We start from the raw sequence: 19086 nt of genomic DNA on the forward strand, positions 1-19086 counted from the left end.
TGGAGAAGTGTTGACCAGATAGGTGTGAGGACCTACGTTCAGATTCTGAGAATCCACATAAGGCTAGACCCAGTGGCATATGTCTGTGACCCTAGTACCTCAAGATGAGTCAGACATAGAGGGACTTCAGAAGTCACAGGCTACATAGTTTGGTGTACATAGTAGCCAATAGCAAGAGACCCTGTCTCAAACATGGTAGACCTTGAAAATCAACAGCCCAAGTTGTCCTCTGACCACATGTGAGAAAAAAAACACACACACACATTGTACACATATACACAGAGATGAAAACATTAAAGATGCAGTGTGATTTTAATAAATACAAGTTGATTTTCAGCTTCCCTTGTTCATCATGACCTTGATACCTGGAGCTAGAGTTAAGTAACTTTCCTTACAGATTAACATGGCTGTCTGTAGGCAGTACCCTCACAGGTGAGTCACTCTTAACTCTAGGGTAGGCTCTCAAATTAGTAAACAAAGAAAGAACATGTATGGAAAGCTCTCTGCCATGCATCCATGGTGGCTTGTTTGTATCTCTGTATTTTCTTCTCTAATTTGCTACCTGGTAATGATTCCTATCAAAGTGGATGCAAGCCATGGCAACCCAACTGCCTATGAACTTTCACTCCAAAGGCATGAAGGGAAAATGGAGGATGGAGGCATGCTTTGCTCTCAGGGTAAGACTCCTTGGGGGGTCCTTGCCCTGGGGTTACACTGGAAGCTTGCAAGAGAGCCATTATCATGAGCAAGACAGTGTTTGCCCTCTGTCAAGTTATCAAGCAGAAAGAGTCCCCAGAACGCACAATTCAAAGACTCAGAAGGTAGTTCATGGACCGTGATTTCCTCATGGGCAGGAAGCTTGGCTTAGTCACCTCTGTGCTCAAGTAAAGCCTAAGTCAAAGCCAGTGCTCAAGACAATCTGATAGATAGACAGACAGACAGACAGACAGACAGACAGACAGACAGACAGACAGATAGACAGACACCCACACCTTTCTGAACATAGTTTAGGGTATAGGGGTCCCAAAGCATCACTCCCCAAATACCTGATGTTCCTCTGATGAAGAAATGGAGTCCAGGCCTCACCTAGCATTTAGACACCAAGACTGCTGAAACAATTTTATATGATAGCCTCTATCTTAAACTATTTGCTGAGCCAAGGCCTTCAGAAACCATCTGCTTTCAGTTACTGTCTCCTGAGATTCAGCCACTACAGTAAGGAAGCCCAGGGCACGAGGACACGTCCTAGAACCTAGCCCCAGTTGACTTCTTTGCTAACAGCCAGAAAAAAAACTTCAAGACCTGTGGGGGAAGACACGGCCACAATTACCCAAGCTCAAGCGATCCTCTGAGTGCGAGTACAAGGGACAGTCAGTAAGAAGTGCTGAGCTGAGCCCAGCACACTGTGGTGAAGAATCATAGCACTACTCTCGTTCCCACTAACGCCTGTGCTTCATAATAGATCATCGAGACAGACTAAGTGACTAAAGCTGTAATATGAGTCAAAGGTTTAGACAAGCCAATGCTTTTTGTAATAACAAAAATAAAATCTGAGTTTTATCCCCATCGAACTTAGCTGTTGAGCCTGGGTGCTGTCCACTGGTAGGCAACTAGAAGCATAGATAGAGTTATAAAGAGGGTTCTACTCTGTTTGGACCCTAAAGGTCCCAGGGTCCACGGAGATCAGAAGTGCCTTCTTTAGGGTCATAGTAGACAGTTGGCTTAAGCATCCCCATGAAAACAAAGCGCTGGAGTGCTGAGCTCTAGGGGTCCACAGCTGCTAGAAATGTGTGCTTGGTAATAAAGTTCACAGAGAAAGCATGTCAACACAAGCCAAGTGGTGGCTGGGCATGAGAGCTGTTGCTATGACACACACTCCGATGGCAAGAAAACTGGAAGAAACAGAAGCTGCTGGGACCCCTGACAAGCAGTGTGATACTTCATGCCACGCAGGTCTGGAGTAGAGTGGATGTGGTAACAAGGTCGTCATTCTGCCCCTTGAGAATTATCAACTCTGCCACCGTTGACAGTCAGAGCTGAGTGCCTTGTTTTGGGGAAGGGATGCCCTTGCTCTGTGGAGTGTGAACCAAATTGTATCCTCTCATCATTATTCAATGCACCCTCTTCTCATGTGTGTGTTTGGGGGGGACATTCATATGTGCACACATGTGTGCAGGTACATGTGTGTGTGTGTGTGTGTGAGAGAGAGAGAGAGAGAGAGAAAGAGAGAGAGAGAGAGATGAGAGAGAGAGAGAGAGAGAGAGAGAGAGAGAGAGAGAGAGAGAGAGAGAGATGAACACTGTCTTCCTCAATCACTTTTCACCTTCTTTCTTGGGACCAGGTCTCTCTCTTAACCTAGAGCCCACCAATTCCGCTAGATTATCTGGCCAGTAAGCACCAGAGATCCTCTCTCTTCTACCTCTTCAGACTGGGGATTACAAGCATGTGCTGATGTGCCCAAATTTTGACTTAGACACTGGGAATCAAACTTGGGTTCTTAAGTTTATGTGACAGGCAGTTCCCTGGTTAAGCTGCCTCCCAACCCCCCACTCCCATCCCAGCTTCCAGTTCTGATCATCACAGCGTTTCCAGAATTAAATGTTTGTTAAGGGAAGATAAAAAGGAGAGTGGATGAACGAGTGAACGAGTGAATGACCATACTGGAGATGGGCACCGTGCCCCCAGCTCCGGGTGCTCAGTGCCGGAAGCAGTTAATGGGTCAGCCGGGCCTCCAAAAGCTCTGAGTCCTCAATGGCTCTTGCTGGCTGTGCAGTTTGATGCTTTTCCAATTAGCAAGAAGATTTGCCGATGCCAGTGGACCTTTAATAGGGTCACCGGAATGGGTCCACTGATAAGCAGGGCCTGTGACGTGACACCAGGAAGCTTAAGCACCTGTCTGCCAAGGCGCTGATTCGGGCTCTTTGTCAACGGCTCAATGTGGAATGACAGGATCTCACCTTCTGTCTCCCCAGCTGCCATCTGCAAAGGTCACTTGCTCTAATTTGCCTGGCATTCCTCCTCTCTTGACCCTTCTCAAAACTGTCACTTCACTTATTCCTGCTCCAATTCCATCAAGGCTCTTTTTTTTCTTTTTTTCTTTCTTTCTTTTTTTTTTTTTTTGCATTCACTGGGCTGTTGTGTACTGTTCCACCCTAAGATGGGTTCAGTGTGGCTTCAGAAATAAAGGTCAACAGACTTCCACAAAGGGGGGGGGGGGGTGGAATTAGAAGCCTTCGAGACCTGGCTATACCCTGTCCTGCCACCAATTGGTGTGACTTTCTATTTCCTGATTCAGCCACCTTCATTATCTTGAGCTTAAAGCCATAGAATATGGGTAAGGGTTAATGCCCATAGGCAAGAGAGTTGGGTAATACAAATAGACAGAACATAACCAACTCTTTCTCCATTTAAAATGAGGGACACACGGCTTCTTAAGTGTTTAAGCCTCACTGCCATGCATTGGAGAACAAACAGTCTTACATGACCTGTCAGTAGCCCGTGGACTCGGAGTGATAGTCTCCATGTTAGAGGAGAATAAAAGATAGTTTGAGGTCCTCAAACTTTGGGGACTCTGAAAGGCTTGTTGAGGCACAGAATTTTGGGTCTACACCAAACGTTCATATTCAGAAGGTCTAGCCTGGTGTCAGGAAATCAGCACTCCCCACCTAGATTATGAGTGCCTTAGAACAGAAAGCAAGACTTCACCAGATGATAGACACCAGGAGGCAGAGCAGGAGCTACAGACCTCTGATATCAGATCCTAGCATCTGAACCTGTAAGCAAGATGACCTCAATTTTTATAGACAGAGGACAATCTAATATCCAACTCATTAAATATGCATCAAGCAAGCCCCACCTGCTCAGTCACATCCTTGTTTACGAAGACACAAACTAGAGGAAGAAGCCACCTTTAAGGAGCACATATAGCTAGCTGGAGATGAAGCACCTACAACATTGTGATATATAATGACAATGAAGTACCAAAAGATGTACGGTTTAGACAGAATGACACCTGTTCATACAGGAGTAGGCCAGTAGCACTCAAACACTTTTAGTTTCATGGCTACTTTTGACTCTTGAAAATTTTGGGGACTCTAATAGTTGACATATCACATAGGAACAGAGAGAGAGAGAGAGAGAGAGAGCTTTAATGAGCATAATTTTGTCTTTAAAAGCAAGTGTGTAGTATGCTATACCTGTATCAACAGAAGGCAGCTGGATCTCCATCACTTCTGCACTCAAGCTGACCATGTATGAACTACATGACTGAATTATCTGAAGAAAGATTGCCTCACAGATGTGCAGGTAGCAAACAGAAAGGCAGCCTCCTCGGATCACCCTGGCTGTTCTTCAATGTTGCTACAACACTTGGTGAGTTAAGATGAAATAGGGGTCTTAAGCCGACCAAATAAACTTTTATGTTGACATATTTCTAACACCATCCATCCATTTGGAACTTTGATGGAATTTTCTCTCCTGTTTGATTTGGTCACAGTATATATAAATCATTTCATAAATAACCCTGGGTTATGCAGATCTTCCTAAGCCCAGAGCAGTAGGGAGCAGAGACAGGAGGCTCACTGGGGCTTGATGTCATCAGCATAGCTTAGGGTTCAGTGAGAAATCCTGTCTCAGAGGAATAATTGGAGAAAGATAGAGTTAGACACCTGACATCCTCCTTTGGCCTCCACACATGCATGTACAGGCATAGATACACACATACACACACACACACACAGAGAAACAGAGATAGACACATACAAAAAGACACACACAGACACTCACACACACATAAACACAGATATACACACAAAGAGAGATACGCACTGAGAGAGGCACGCACAGACATACACAGATACATACACAGACACACAGACACACAAAAACTCAAAAACACATACACAAAGGCAAATACAGACATGAAAACATATACACAGACACAGACAGACAGTCCGACACACACACACACACACACACACACACACACAAAGAGACGTATTGGCCTTGCACCTCAAGTGTTCAGCTTAAGGCAGCCCAGACACTCCAATATGCAGCAGAGGCCCTCATCAGCATTCAGCACTTTATCATGCAGATAATTAAAAGGCTTCAGGATGTGGATTTCATAAAAATCACCAACTTTGGGCAGTTCATTAAAGAAATTCATAAGTGATTGTGCCTTTTATTTTATGTTATTTTATTTGATTTGATTAGCAAGAAACAGAGGACATGGTGACCGCCAGGATACTTTGATGTCACTGGAGACTGGGTCCTAGTCAGTCACAGCAAGCTTTCTCTCCGTGCCTTCTGCATCATCCACACAGATAGGAGCACAGAGGGATCAGCAAAGGGCATCTTCAAGTGTCCTTAGGACCTCCTGGAAGGCTCTCCAGCGCTTCCATGGAGCTGTCGTTCATAGCCACTATGCTATAGGAGCACTACATCCCTCTGCACTCCTCAGGCAGCTCCAGAACAACCACTTAGCTTGTTTAATGCCTCCAAATATTAAAAGCACAAAGGTCAGAGTGGGGGAGAAAAAATACATTTAGGGAAAACCCATTTCTGTATTGTAATGCATGAGCTAAGAATATCGTCGAATTAAACAGGGAGCTTAATTTAGCTTAAATGGCATCACTTTAAAAACAGCCAAATGTGTTCAGACATTACAGACCTAATTAATATGTTTTCTAGTAATAATCAGTACCATTTATCAAACATTCACGAAGGGCTAGGCATTGTGCAGAAGACCTTTGCCTACATTATCTTGTTTGATCTTTTCAACAACTCCAGGAAACAAGCACAATTACCTGGATTTCCAAAGACTCGGAGGCGGAGGGAGGGAGGGAGGGAGGAAGGGAGGAAAGCGGCCCATGCTAATCAAGAGGGATGCAGAAGCAGATCTCAGATTGGAACCTTGGTACATACCCAATCTGTATGTGTGTGCAGATGCATGTGTGTGTGTGTGTGTGTGTGTGTGTGTGTGAGAGAGAGAGAGAGAGAGAGAGAGAGAGAGAGAGAGAGAGAGAGAGAGCATGTGTAGCTGAGTGTGCATATGTGCAAATGTGTGCACATCTGTTGAGGCCAGAGGGAGACTTATGGTGGCATTCATCAGCTCCAGCAATTTCAATGAGAATGCCCCCACCCATAGGCTCATATATTTGAATACTCATTCTGCAGTTGGTAGAACTGTTTAGGGAGGATTAGGGGGTGTGGCCTTATGGGAAGAGGCTTTAAGATTCTAAAAGCCCATAGTTCTTTCTTTTCTCTGTCACTGTTCTCTCTGTTCTCTCTGTTCTCTCTGTTCTCTCTGTTCTCTCTCTCTCTCTCTCTCTCTCTCTCTCTCTCTCTCTCTCTCTCTCTCTCTGTGTGTGTGTGTGTGTGTGTGTGTGTGTGTGTGTGTATGTGTGTGCATGTGTGTGCTTAATCAGATATAAGCTCTCAGGTCTACTCCAGTGCCATGTCTGCATATCCCTGCTTGCTGCCATGCTCCCAACATGAAGATCGTGGGCTCCCTGCTCCCCTCTGGAATCATGAGCCCCCAAATCAAACGCTTCTTTTATAAGTTGCCTAGGTTATGCCTGCCTGCTTGCCTGCTGCCATGCTCCCCACCATGATGGTCATGAATTCATCCGCTGAAATTACAAGCAAGTCCCCAATTAAATTTTTTTTTCTTATAAGTGTTTTTGGCCATGGTGTCTCTTCAAAGCCATACATTTGTAGTTTGGTTTCTATCTCTGTGATAAAACACCATAACCAAAAATAACTCAGAGAACAAACTGTTTATTTCAGCTTACTGTTGGTAGTCCATTCCGAATGGAAATCTGGGCAGGAACTCAAGGCAGGAACCTGGAGGTAGGAGGTGAAGCAGAAGTGGAGGGGTGCTATTACTGGTGTTTTGGGCTTGCTGCATTTCCTTTTTGCACACCTCTAGACCACCTGCAGGGGGCAGCACTGCAGCTTGCCTACAGGCCAATCTGAAGTGGCTTTTTTTTTTTTTTTTCATCTAAGGTTCCCTCTTCTCTGATGATTCCAGCATGTGTCAAGTGGAATAAACTAACCAGCACACCATCATCCATATTTCTCTCTTGAGAGACTCTCACTTTTTCACAGAGGACTTCCAAGTAGGACTGGCTGGCTGGCCAGCAAGCCCTAGGGCTCTGCTTGTTCCCACCTCTGCAGCTCAGGGACTGTGTATATACCACTGTGAAGGGCTTTCTTCACAGAGGGAGGTCCTACAGATTGAATTCAGGTCCTGATTCAGGCATGTTACCAACTGGCTACCTCCGTGGCCCTGGAACTGTGCTCTTGACCTCTGCCCTGCTGCACACCGAGCCCTGCTCAGCCCACCATTCATGCTGAGATAGCTCTGTGTGCCAAGACTCAAGACTGTCCTTATCCACAGGGACCGGTTACTTGGTGGATGCAGGTAATGCTGCTCGTCTCCAGGAAAGCACAGCTTGGTCACACTTGTACACCATTCAGGAGATGCTCCATCTTCCTTTTATTTGTCACATTGATGATGGTGACAACAGACTTTCCACAAATCATTCTGCTTGTGACATAAATAGAAATTCCTGCCCCTTGACATTCTAGGGAGCTACAATAAACAGGTGGATCTCTCTCTCTCTCTCTCTCTCTCTCTCTCTCTCTCTCTCTCTCTCTCTCTCTCTCTCTCTTCCTTCCTCCCTCCCTCCCTCCCTCCCTCCCTCCTTCCTCACCCCATCCCCTCCTCCCCCCTCCTCCCTTCTTCTAGTCATTTGAAAGTGAGACAAGTTCCATTTTAATTAGAATCAGTTTCTTTATGAATTTACTGCTTGGACATGCATTATACAAACTCTACCTGTCAATCAGTTACTACTCTACTTGCTCGGGGAATAGGTATACCTGCCTCTTCCCGCTTCTTCATTCCCAAATACTAGCTCAAGAAAGGACTTGTGGAGCAGTCTAAGGCACGATATTCTTGCTAGCATGAAGACATGATCCAGCCAGAGGACGATAAAGTCATATGAATACAAAAGACTTCCATCAAAAGAAGCCAGGCAAAGAATGCTGTGCAGAACGAAGCTGGAATAGGACCTTCTATGGGAGAAGGAAGGGGCAGTCGAAAGAAGGAGTCCTCAGGTCATCCACAAAGCAGACACAGAGAGATGTGCCTCCCCAGAGAGGGTAATTAGGGAGGACTCCTATAGGAGGGACAAATCAGGAAATGGTGTGTGAGAGCCTAGGGAGGAAGGAGAGCGAAAGAGGGTGGGTCTTCAGGCAAGCCTCAGCCCCAGGGTCACCATGTATCCTGAGGGAGGCGTCTTACTCTCAGAGAGGACACCAACTCTGTGGAGAGCCCTACTCTAGTCTCAGCTTACTCTTTTTTTTTTGAACAGCTATTTTTTTATTAGATATTTTCTTTATTTACATTTCAAATGCTATCCTGAAAGTTCCCTATACCCTCCCACTTCCCCGCCACCCTGCTCCCCTAACCCACCCACTCCCACTTCTTGGCCCTGGCATTCCCCTGTACTGGGGCATATAAAGTTTGCAAGACCAAGGGGCCTCTCTTCCCAATGATGGCTGACTAGGTCATCTTCTGCTACATATGCAGCTAGAGACATGAGTTCTGGGGGTACTGGTTAGTTCATAGAACTAAAGGAAGCAAATTCACCCAAGAGGAGTAGATGGCAGGAAATAATCAAACTCAGGGCTGAAATCAACCAAGTGAAAACAAAAAGAACTATTCAAAGAATCAACCAAACCAGGAGCTGTTTTGTTTTTGGTTTTGTTTTTGTTTTTTTGAGAAAATCAACAAGATAGATAAACCCTTAGCCAGACTAACTAGAGGGCACAGGGACAGTATCCTAATTAACAAAATCAGAAATGAAAAAGGAGACATAACAACAGATCCTGAGAAAATCCAAAACATTATCAGATCCTACTACAAAAGGCTATACTCAGCAAAACTGGAAAACCTGGATGAAATGGACAACTTCCTAGACAGATACCAGGTACCAAAGTTAAATCAGGAGCAGATTAACGATCTAAACAGTCCCATTTCCCCTAAAGAAATAGAAGCAGTCATCAATAGTCTCCCAACCAAAAAAAGCTCAGCTTACTCTTATGTACTAACTCGAAAAAGTCAAGAGAGAAAATTACCAAACTCTAATTAGGGTCTCAAATTTTCCGTACTCCCTTTAGTATAAATGGAGGACAGGGGCAAGGGGATGTCATCCTGCAAGTGGGCAGTGGGCTTTTACAAATGTAATGCAGAATTCGAGCATTTGCTTGCTGTGCAAAGCTGTCCAAACAAGTAAAGAAGAAACCCTGGGACATGGATCACAAGGCTTCTTTCCATCATTTGGGAGATGCGCTAGCTACTTGGGTGAACCAGAAAAAAAATAAATATGGGGACAGCTTGCCCACTTAGGTGCAAGTGTCTTGCTCTGGAGTAAACAAGCACCCTAAGGAAGGCAAACTCAGCAATGCAGCTCAGAGAACACGACCCTGAAGCAGCACAGCAAGAAAGAAGCCATCAGCAGAGATGAGGGACTTCCCTAGCAAACACACAGGCCATCTAGCCTAATGGAAATTTCAGACAAACCATAAAGAACCCCCCCCCTTTTTAAATGTGTACTCTAAATATTGCATGGGAGACACACAAAAATGTATTCCTTGCATGAAATCCATTTGGCACTTACCTGGTTTGACTGCACCCCAAAATCCCGAGTCGGGAGCTTTAATCTCTAATGCAAGTGTTCCAGAGGAGCTTGAAGGGAGATGGTTCAGCCTTGGAGGACTCTATCCTCTGGATCAGATTTATGGTGTTGTTGTGGGAGTTAGAGTCTTTAAAAGGGAATCACTGTCTCTCCCTCTCCTCCCACCCCCATCCCATGTAAGTCACTAAACACAGCAAGACGGCTTTAGCCAAACATAGCTACACCCTCTATCCAAGATGTCCCAGCTTCTAGATCTCTGAGCCAATAAATTTTCTATTCATTTATAGCTGATCCAGTCTCTGCTATTCTGTTAGGGCAACCTGAAACAGAGGGAGACAGGGACAGACATACTCCCAAATGTCAATATAACTGGACATCCCAGATCTGATCTGAAAAGCTCTCCTTGCCATCTCAAATCTGTTGCTTCAGGTGTTTGGCTTCTTGCCTGCAGACCTTGAAAGTCCGGATCCCTCCTCATCCTCTTCCTAGAGAATGCTGAGGGGTAGTGGGGGAGAGTAACATGGGGTTCTTTATAAAGAGTCAGGAGGGATATTTGCATCTGAGGAAATAACTTCAGTGAAGGCCCTCAACCCTAGTACCGCCCCTCCCACATCTCTGCACTGTCCATACGAAACATACCCAGCACTTCAAAACCCTGAGTGTGTAACCCACCTCCCCTCCCCTGCCTCACTCATTTACCTAAACCTCAGAAGCCCCAGGAAGGGGCCTCAGGCAGTGGAACCCATCTCTTAGCAGCAGCCTTTTTTTTTTTTTTTTTTTTTTTGTCACAAAAGAAAATCCCCTCTGAAAGTATTCATTAAGTAAAGTCCTAGCTGAGCCTTTCCTAAGGGGCTCTGGCATTCTGCAGCTGGCCACTGCTAATCCCCATCAAATTCCAATGCTGTAGGAAGAGGAAGGAATTATAGATGTAAAATTGTTATCAGGAGGATTCAGGCGGATTTCTCCTCCTCACCCTACGGAGAAGAATGCCTTTCGAATATAGATACAGTGCCTTATGGTTTAGAAAGAGCCCTCCTTCTCATTATCTTTGGGGCTGGGCAGAGCAGTGACCTACTAGAGCAGTGACATTATTCTCTGAGCTCTTGTAGCTCCTGCTTCAGGGTTACTTATAACCATGGCTTGGCCAGGCTGTGTCAAACAAGTGGGGACTAGCCTCTGAGGTGGCAAATGACTAACTCAGCCCTCACACCTTATTTCAGGGAGGATCTTAGGAGGAGCAAGACTGTAGGAGGGGGCATATGAGAAGTCTGTGACAAGCCGGACAAAGACCACATGCAGTAAAGGGGGTGAAGACTGACTAGGAGACCATCGGACGGTTTTTCTAACCTTAACTTCAGAATTCCTGAGACACAGAGCTAGGACCCTGTCAGTAAAGCATACAAGTATGAGAGTTTGGATCTGAGGACAACTGAACATGTCTGTCATCCAAGTACCTGGAGTGTGGAGCAACCCCTATGGATTGCTGGCCAGCTGGTTGAATAAGTGAGCTCCATGTTCACTGAGAAGCCTTGTCTCAAATAACAACGTGAAGAATGACTGAGGAAGACACAGCAGACGCTGACTTCTGGCCTTCACAAATGCATCTGTACACATAGGAGCACAAACATTCATACACACACACACACACACACCAGGAAGTATGAAATCCATATTTTACCCGTGTGCCTCGTGGCTTGTGTATAATGAGACAGTAAGCCCAAGTGTGCCACAGACACAGTAGAGCACTCTGATTTGTTCAACCACCCCTGCTCACCAAGTTTGCGGAACACCCACTAAACAGGAAGATCTAGATGATACAGGAACGCATAAGGACTGCTCGCATAGACTGTCTGGACCACAATTTCCCTGTTAGAAAATAGCGTAGCTATCCATGATTTCCAAATCTTTTATGTTGGAAAGTAACATCAATGACCTTTAGAAGCCAAATTCATGCAAAAGCAGTCATTTTCTCTCATACACACCTGAAGGGAGGGAGTGATTTTTTTTTTCCCCTTCACAAAACATCTGTCCCCTGAGGGATAGCTCCCTGCTGGCTGGAACTGTTCCCAAATTTTGAGGCCAAGACCATCGAGTATTCTATCAAATCCTTCCCAGAGGCCCGAGTCTGATCCCAGCATCCCTTCTGCCTGGTGGAGATTTGAAACATGGGATAGATGTCTCATTCCCTGTGCATCGGGAGTAAGAAGATTGAGTCTCAGAGCAATTTGCTGTGCTGAAAATCTTTGTTTTGCTTCCAGGCCTTGGTTCTTGCTCTACCCCCTTTGCATGTGCAATTTTTTAAAATTTATTGCCAAGCCTGGCCTGAGGGTGGCTGCATCCCATGACAGGATGCCCCCATCCCCTCCCTGCTTCTCCCTTCTTAAGAAGATCCAGTTACAGAGTATCAATCGATACTCTTGTCTGAGGTCTACTGACCATTCCCTCAGCTCTGGTCCTGCCCACTTAGCCTGGATTCATCTGTCTGAATGGATCCGTCTGGGAAACAGAAAGCTATCCTAATGCAACCACCTCCAGGGGTCTTCTTTGCCCAAAGATGTTCTCCTGGGCGTGTCAGGAGTAGCTTCTCAGCTCTATCTTCAACACTTACCCTAAATTCAGGCAGCTAGTAGGAAGTACGTGGTACACACCTATGAGTAAGTGAATAAATGGATAAGTGGAAGGAAGGGACAGAAAGAGGGATGGAAGCGGAGTGGGGGTTGGGATGGAGATATGGAGATGTATCTAAATGCATTTTTTTTTTTAGTGCACAGAGGACTTGTATTGCTGGATACACTCTTTCTCTGAGAGTTTTCAATCTAGCCAGACTTGATACTTTGGCAGGTCACATGAACCAACTGCTCCTGCTGCCAGACCTCTCTGGTTGGAGGCCATGCAGAATGCCTGTCTCAAACGCAGAGCCCTCCATGGGCTGGTTGCCTGGCCCCTACACACGCTCGGGGGCTTTTGGGGACGGCTGATGATTTATCCGTCGTGGAAGGACATCTACTGTGGCAGAAAACACAGCCAGTGGACAGCAGGTCTCCCGCTGCTGGCCTTTCCCAGCTGAGGATCCAGATCCCTCGGGAGTGGTCATAAGATGGGCTGCACTGGTGGTGAATGGGGTCCTAGTGGGGCTCCAGGCTGAAGCACACAGCACACTGGATTTCAGCTTGCTTCTCTAATTAGCCAAGGACTCACACCCTAGGGTGTACTTTAAGAATAAAGGACCCCCTGATTAAAGGTAATTCACTTTTCCCAATTCCATTTACCATCATATGTAATTATTGTAAATACTGGCTTAGAATAAGGAGCATTTCCTTATTTTCCTCTACAAGCCTGGCTTCCCTTTCTATGGCACTAGGCAGTGAACTTCCAGCTCTGCAGGTGAAAAAGCCCAGTTCCTCTCAGGGGAAAGGGACAGAAGACAAAGCCCTGTGGGACAAAGGACACCCCAGAGCCCGGAGCAGGGATGATGGCGGGTTGCCACACAGCCTCTCTGAGGGGAGAAAAAAGTAGAAGGCAGGAGGATTGTTTGGAACAACCTGTTCTTGCTCCAGGTGGGTTGCAGACCCTCCCCCAACCCCAGTAAAAGCCACATGACTCCAAACCATAATGGGGTGAGAAGAATGAGCTCAGAATACAGAAGCAGGGAGTGCAAGTCCGGGATTGGCTCTAGGAATATACAGGGTTGGCTAGCAGCAGGACCAGGGTAAGCTGAGGGGGGACTTACTCCAGCCCTAGTCACTGCTGAGCACTGAGACCGTCTCTGAAGCTGGGATGTCACAGAGAAACTACATCCTTCAATTGTGCTCAGCAATCTGTCTATATCAGCTACCCTCCTTCCTTCTGCTTTACTCAAGCCCTACAGAGAAGGGCCTAAGCTGAGAGAGATTCCCCCACAGCTTTCAGGTGACATGATGTCATACTGGCAAGTCAGCTACACGGGGGCAGGGGGTGCCTCTTCCCCATCTGCTCCCATATTTACAGCCCTCATCTTGGGACCTCAGAAAGCACCTGCTGCAAGGAGGAGTCACAACAGGTGCTTTGGCAGATTCTCTGTCCAGGGTCCCTGTGGCTACTGCAATTTGAGATCTTGTCTAGTCAAGAAAGTAAGCAAGATGACTTGACTGTCAATTCCCCCAGGATCCATCTACCCAGATTGCTGCATGTTTTCAAGCAGGGGTTTCAGTCTCTGGTCTCCCCACTCCAAATGCCCCACACCCACCCCTAGCTGACAGCACATCTCTCTCACAGCATTCAGAAACTGTTTATAGAGACACGCAGTCCAGAGGCTGCAGCCTCACACAGCAGCCAGACCCAGCCTCAGCGGCACACAGGTACCCTCCTCTGAGATCCTCTTGATAGACCTGGCTAGACTTTTAAGCCCGCTGCCCCTTGCCCTCCCCAGACGGGAGGTGCATATTTTATGTCCAGTGGAGCATGAAGGTCTGAAAGAGGCAGGCTGACTTATCAGAGATATAAATATACAGTTGAAATTGTGTCAATATTTCTCTGTATAGTGGATTCCGAAAGATGCCCCCTATTTCTCTAGTAAATCATATACATTTAAAGTCCCCAAATACCTAAATATATATTTATCCAATAAATCATCTCAGCTTTGAAGTGGCTCATTTCTTTCCAGCAGAAATTCAGGAATACAAGATATGGTTTCTAGCCCTGTTTTTCTTTCACTGGATTGAGAGAGAGAGAGGGAGAGAGGGAGAGAGGGAAGAAGGGAGAGAGGGAGGGAGGGAGGGAGGGAGAGAGAGAGGGAGAGAGAGAGGGAGAGAGAGAGGGAGAGAGAGAGGGAGAGACAGAGAGAGAGAGAGAGAGAGAGAGAGAGAGAGAGAGAGAGAGAGAGAGAGAGAGAGAGAGAGAAAGTTCTGAATAATGAATGTTTAAATATTGACGAAGGTTTGACACTAAGCTGTGAGGGAGTGTGTTCGGGCACAGTAGCGCCTCTGCAGCAGGATGCGCAGGGAGTGGGCAGAGGTGGGGAGCTAGACTAGAACCTCTAGGGCTCCTTCCAACAACAACCTTCCCTGAATCTGTGACGCATTATTGAGTGTGTGAGGAGCTGGAGCAGACAGGCACTAGACTTGGATGGAGTCGTCTCGATGCCACAGGAAATCGTTGATTTATTGGTCTTCATTTCCTGATTCCTCCTCTCAACCCATTTGCAAACAATGTATTCAGAAACTGCAATTTCTCTCTCTCTCTCTTTTCTAAAGTATATTTCCCTAGATATCCTCAAGGGTGGCTCGCCGCCTCCGCCTTCTTAGGAGGATATTAAAAATCCATGGTGAAGGATGGACTTCTTCAGCATGCATAATGCTGTGTGTGCTTGGTGCACAGTAGGTTCGCATGCAATTATGATTCCTTTCCTAGGGCCACCCCCTTCCCTGAAAGCTCAAGTTCATTGTTTTTCTCAGACATAGGTCCCAGGAGGTTGAAAACCTTGTCTCTAGAGTCAGGAGGATGGAGAACTAGTGAATGAGCAGGGGAAATTGAACAGCTGCCTAGTAGGACTCTTGTAGGGTTTTACTGACAGACAATGGGGGCTCCAGGAGCTCTTAAGAATGGAAGATGTGTCTACGGCCATACCACCCTGAAGGAGCCCGATCTCGTCTGATCTCGAAAGCTAAGCAGGGTCGGGCCTGGTTAATATTTGGATGGGAGACCTCCTAGGAATACCGGGTGCTGTAGGCTTTAAGAAAAAAAAGGAAAAAAAAAGGAAGACGTGGGCTCCTGAGGGAAGGTGACCTTTCTCAGGGGCATTTGCTAACCTATCTGCAAGGTGAGCTTGGCTTTGAGTTGTCAGTCTGTCCCTCTGCCTTCAAGTCAAACTCAGAGTAAATAATCCCTGACTGTCACATTAGAAGGAAGGCATCATACTCCAAGCTTGTCAACTCTCATTCTTTTTGTGTGGTTAGAGAAGGATGCCCTTCCCTGCCTCACTGGCTCAGCCTCCATCTTGCAGAAGATGAAAATCTGCCATTAGCGTTAGCTACATCCAAATCTCTGATTCAAACACACTCCCTTTCACTGGGCCTTCACTAACATGACAGTGTAGACTTGAAAGGGTTTAAATTCTTCCCAGGCAAAAAAAAGTAGGAGACTCGGTACATGGAAGAGTAGAGCAGGCAGCGGCTTTGAAGAATGGCCGCAGAATGGCTGCAGTGCCCTGGGCTTCAGGGGAGCTTGAGATGTTCCCTCTTTGCTGCACCACACATACAATTTCAGATGACAGAGAAGTTGGGAAGCCTCTGAGGGAAGATATCTAGGTTCTCCAACTGGCCTAGTGAAAGGGTCATGGGTCATCTTGCCATCCCACCACCCAGCAGTGACCGTGGCATCCACTCATCCATAGGCTCCAATCCCTCACACAGACCTTCGATCACCTTGCAGTGCCTCATGCTGCAACCAGCAGTCTGGCTGCTCATATGGGCTTGTTGAAGCCTGCCTTCAGACACAGGCAATTCTGCAAGTGGGAAGGATATCTCAATGGAAAATATCAAAGCAGATAACTGAAGGATGATACCTAAAATTGAGATCACTATTCCCCTGAAAGGGAAATGTTACACTCATGGAAAAGATCAGAATGCTATGAAAACACACATAGGCAAACAGATAATAGCCAGTACAAAACATAGCAGCCCCATGGTGGAGCTGAAGATGGGCAAAGAGCCTACAAATCCCAACAGTGCTGAGTTCACGCTGCTTGCCTGCACACCTTGACATTCATAGTAATTCTCTGCTGGCTACATAGTCCAAAGCCTGGGCTATATAAGATACAGTCTCAGTAATAATAATAATAATAATAATAATAATAATAATAATAATAGAAAAACTAAAATACAGAGATATTTTTTAAGTTAGCCTGTCCAAGTATTTTCATACCTACTTCCAAAACAAAAGAAAGAACTGGTAAAATGAATCAAAATTTCCCCAAAAGTGTTACAACGAATATTATCATGATGAAGAACATTAGACTAAAATTTCCATGCAGTACCTAGGTACATTTTTTTAAATTTTATAGATCAAGGAGAACTAAAATCTTCCAAAGACAAAAGTCAAGCCAAATTGAACATAAAATCAGGAAAATCAGATTATGACTGGACACCCCAACAGCAGCACCAACATTTCAGTGCCTTCAAATTTCACAGAAATGGGATTTTTAGCTTAGAACTCATTCCTAGACATTTGGAGTACAAGAGCTGAGTAATGGGCTCTTCAGACGGGTGAACATACAGACTGTACCTTCCAAGCGCACTTAAAAATAAAAAATCTCTGAAGGATGCACTCAAGTTAAAAGAGGAGCAGGCCATTAAAGATGAAGACCTAGACTCAGGAGAAAAGGGAAGGCAGATATGATGGTACCCTCCCTCCAGATCTTAACCCATATTACAACATACAGCAAGAGAGGAAATGAGATCTGAGTCAAAGTGTGACCGTGGGCGGGGATGGGTCACCTGGGTTGAGTCGTCTGGACCATCCATGCACTTGCAAGATGACACTGATTACTTCTGAGCCAATTGAGTTTGTGTATGTGTGTGTGTGTGTGTGTGTGTGTGTGTGTGTATGTATGTATATATGTATATATACATATATATATAATAGGTAGAAAATTGAGTGAATAAAAAAGTAGGAAATTATTAACTCAATTTTATAGAAGTATATATAAAGGCAAATAACCATATAACTCTACATGGCTCAGTAATGAAAAATAGTTGCATGAATATGATAATCTAAAGATAATTATGGATTTAACCACAAAGTTAATTACATATATCTATAAATATACATTTATACACATTTGACAAACAAAATGAATATACATTCTGTATTACACATATAGAAGTGTCTGAAACTCATATGTAAAAATCAAAATATTGTAGATAAATAACAGAACAAAATAATGAATACAGGGATAGATTGTCCAAGAAGGGAGAGAACACAGAAAGGACAAAATAAGAGAATGAAGCCGTACTCAGCCACCATCAAGGGAGTCACACCTTATTCAGTACCATCAAGGAAGTCACACCCTCCTCGGTCTTCATCAAGAGAGTCACACCCTACTCAGCCTCCACCAAGGGAGTCACACCCTACTCAATACCATCAAGGGGGTCACACCCTGCTCAGCCTCCACCAAGGGAGTCACACACCCTACTCAGCTACCATCAAGGGAGTCAGATGCCACCAGCATTTAAACTGATGCCCATTATATTCACACAATTTAGAAGTTTACAGACACAAGGACCAGGAAAAGGGCTGAGGAATTGGATGGGCTGGGAAAGGCAACATAAAGCTGTCTTGTTGTTATTGTTGTTCTTTCATTTAAAAAAAAATCTCATTGAATTCTTTTAATCCATTACTAGAAAAAAATAAAAATCAGCTTAATAAAGAGAAAGCACCTATTCCTACAAACAGACCCACTGCAACATGAAACAGGAGAGTACTAGACTGCCCCTTGGCATGGGCTGAAGAGAGGTTAAAGGGAACGCCAGACACCTGCTTCACTCTGGCTGGGCACCAATGTTTTCCCTGTACAGGGGTGACAGCTGTCTGTTTCCTTTTCTACAGAATGGAGTGGGGAAGGTATCAAAGATGGCAGTTTTAGTGGGTTAGTTAGAAAACCCCTGTTTGGGGTTAAAATAGAAGTAAAAGTTAGTACAACCATAGCCACATTAGGGTCCTTTTATAAAAATACAGAGCCATGGAAAGGAACCATTTTGATATTTTTCCCAAGTCTCTCGGACAAATTTGAACAAAGGGACCATTGCAACCACAGGGTTTTCCCACCACGCTACCCAGTGGAATCTGTTTCACATTTTGTGGGTACCAAGGATGTCCAATTAGGTTCTGGAGTGGACTAGGTGCAGAGCAGAGCCTAAGGGCTCAGCTCACCTTGCTGAGTGATGAGATCGTGTGTCTGGCATAGCTTGGCAACCGAAAGTGCTGACCATGTGAACCTAAGGCTACAGCGAGGCCCTTTCATGGGGCAGCCCACAATAAACCACTTCATTGGGCATTCTGAGCTATGGTCTGTGCTGGGAGAATGACCAGAAGCACCAACAGATACATTAAAAAATAGTTCCCCAAAGAAGCAGGAACTGTCATTTAAAGACTGAGTATAAAAGGGCACAGGGTGAGAAAATTCACAACAAAGGAGACTGATCGCAAATGGTGGCTATACCAGCCTGACGCTGTGTCTCCCAGATTCTCACTAACACATCAGTAAAAACTGGAAATAAAAACTTGAAAGCTACTACAAAGACTATAGCTTGACACATGACGAAACATTGAGAGAATTTTGCCAATTATAAAGCCACAGGAGTGGAACCCCAAAACACAGGAAGCAGTTTTCATAGATCCTCTCCTCCTC

At 45.3% G+C, this 19086-nt stretch overlaps 1 protein-coding gene and 1 pseudogene across 1 annotated transcript in view; one reads left to right on the top strand and one right to left on the bottom strand.

Moving 5' to 3' along the window:
• Ephb1 (EPH receptor B1) overlaps nucleotides 1–19086 on the bottom strand; it is a 442703-nt gene that overhangs the window by 199617 nt on the left and 224000 nt on the right. The gene's annotated exons all lie outside the window — the stretch shown is intronic.
• On the top strand, nucleotides 15292–15410 carry LOC115031970 (5S ribosomal RNA; annotated as a pseudogene).

Source organism: Mus caroli, unplaced genomic scaffold (genome assembly GCF_978045245.1).
Source record: "Mus caroli unplaced genomic scaffold, Mus_caroli_1 scaffold_11, whole genome shotgun sequence".
Lineage (NCBI taxonomy): Eukaryota > Metazoa > Chordata > Mammalia > Rodentia > Muridae > Mus > Mus caroli.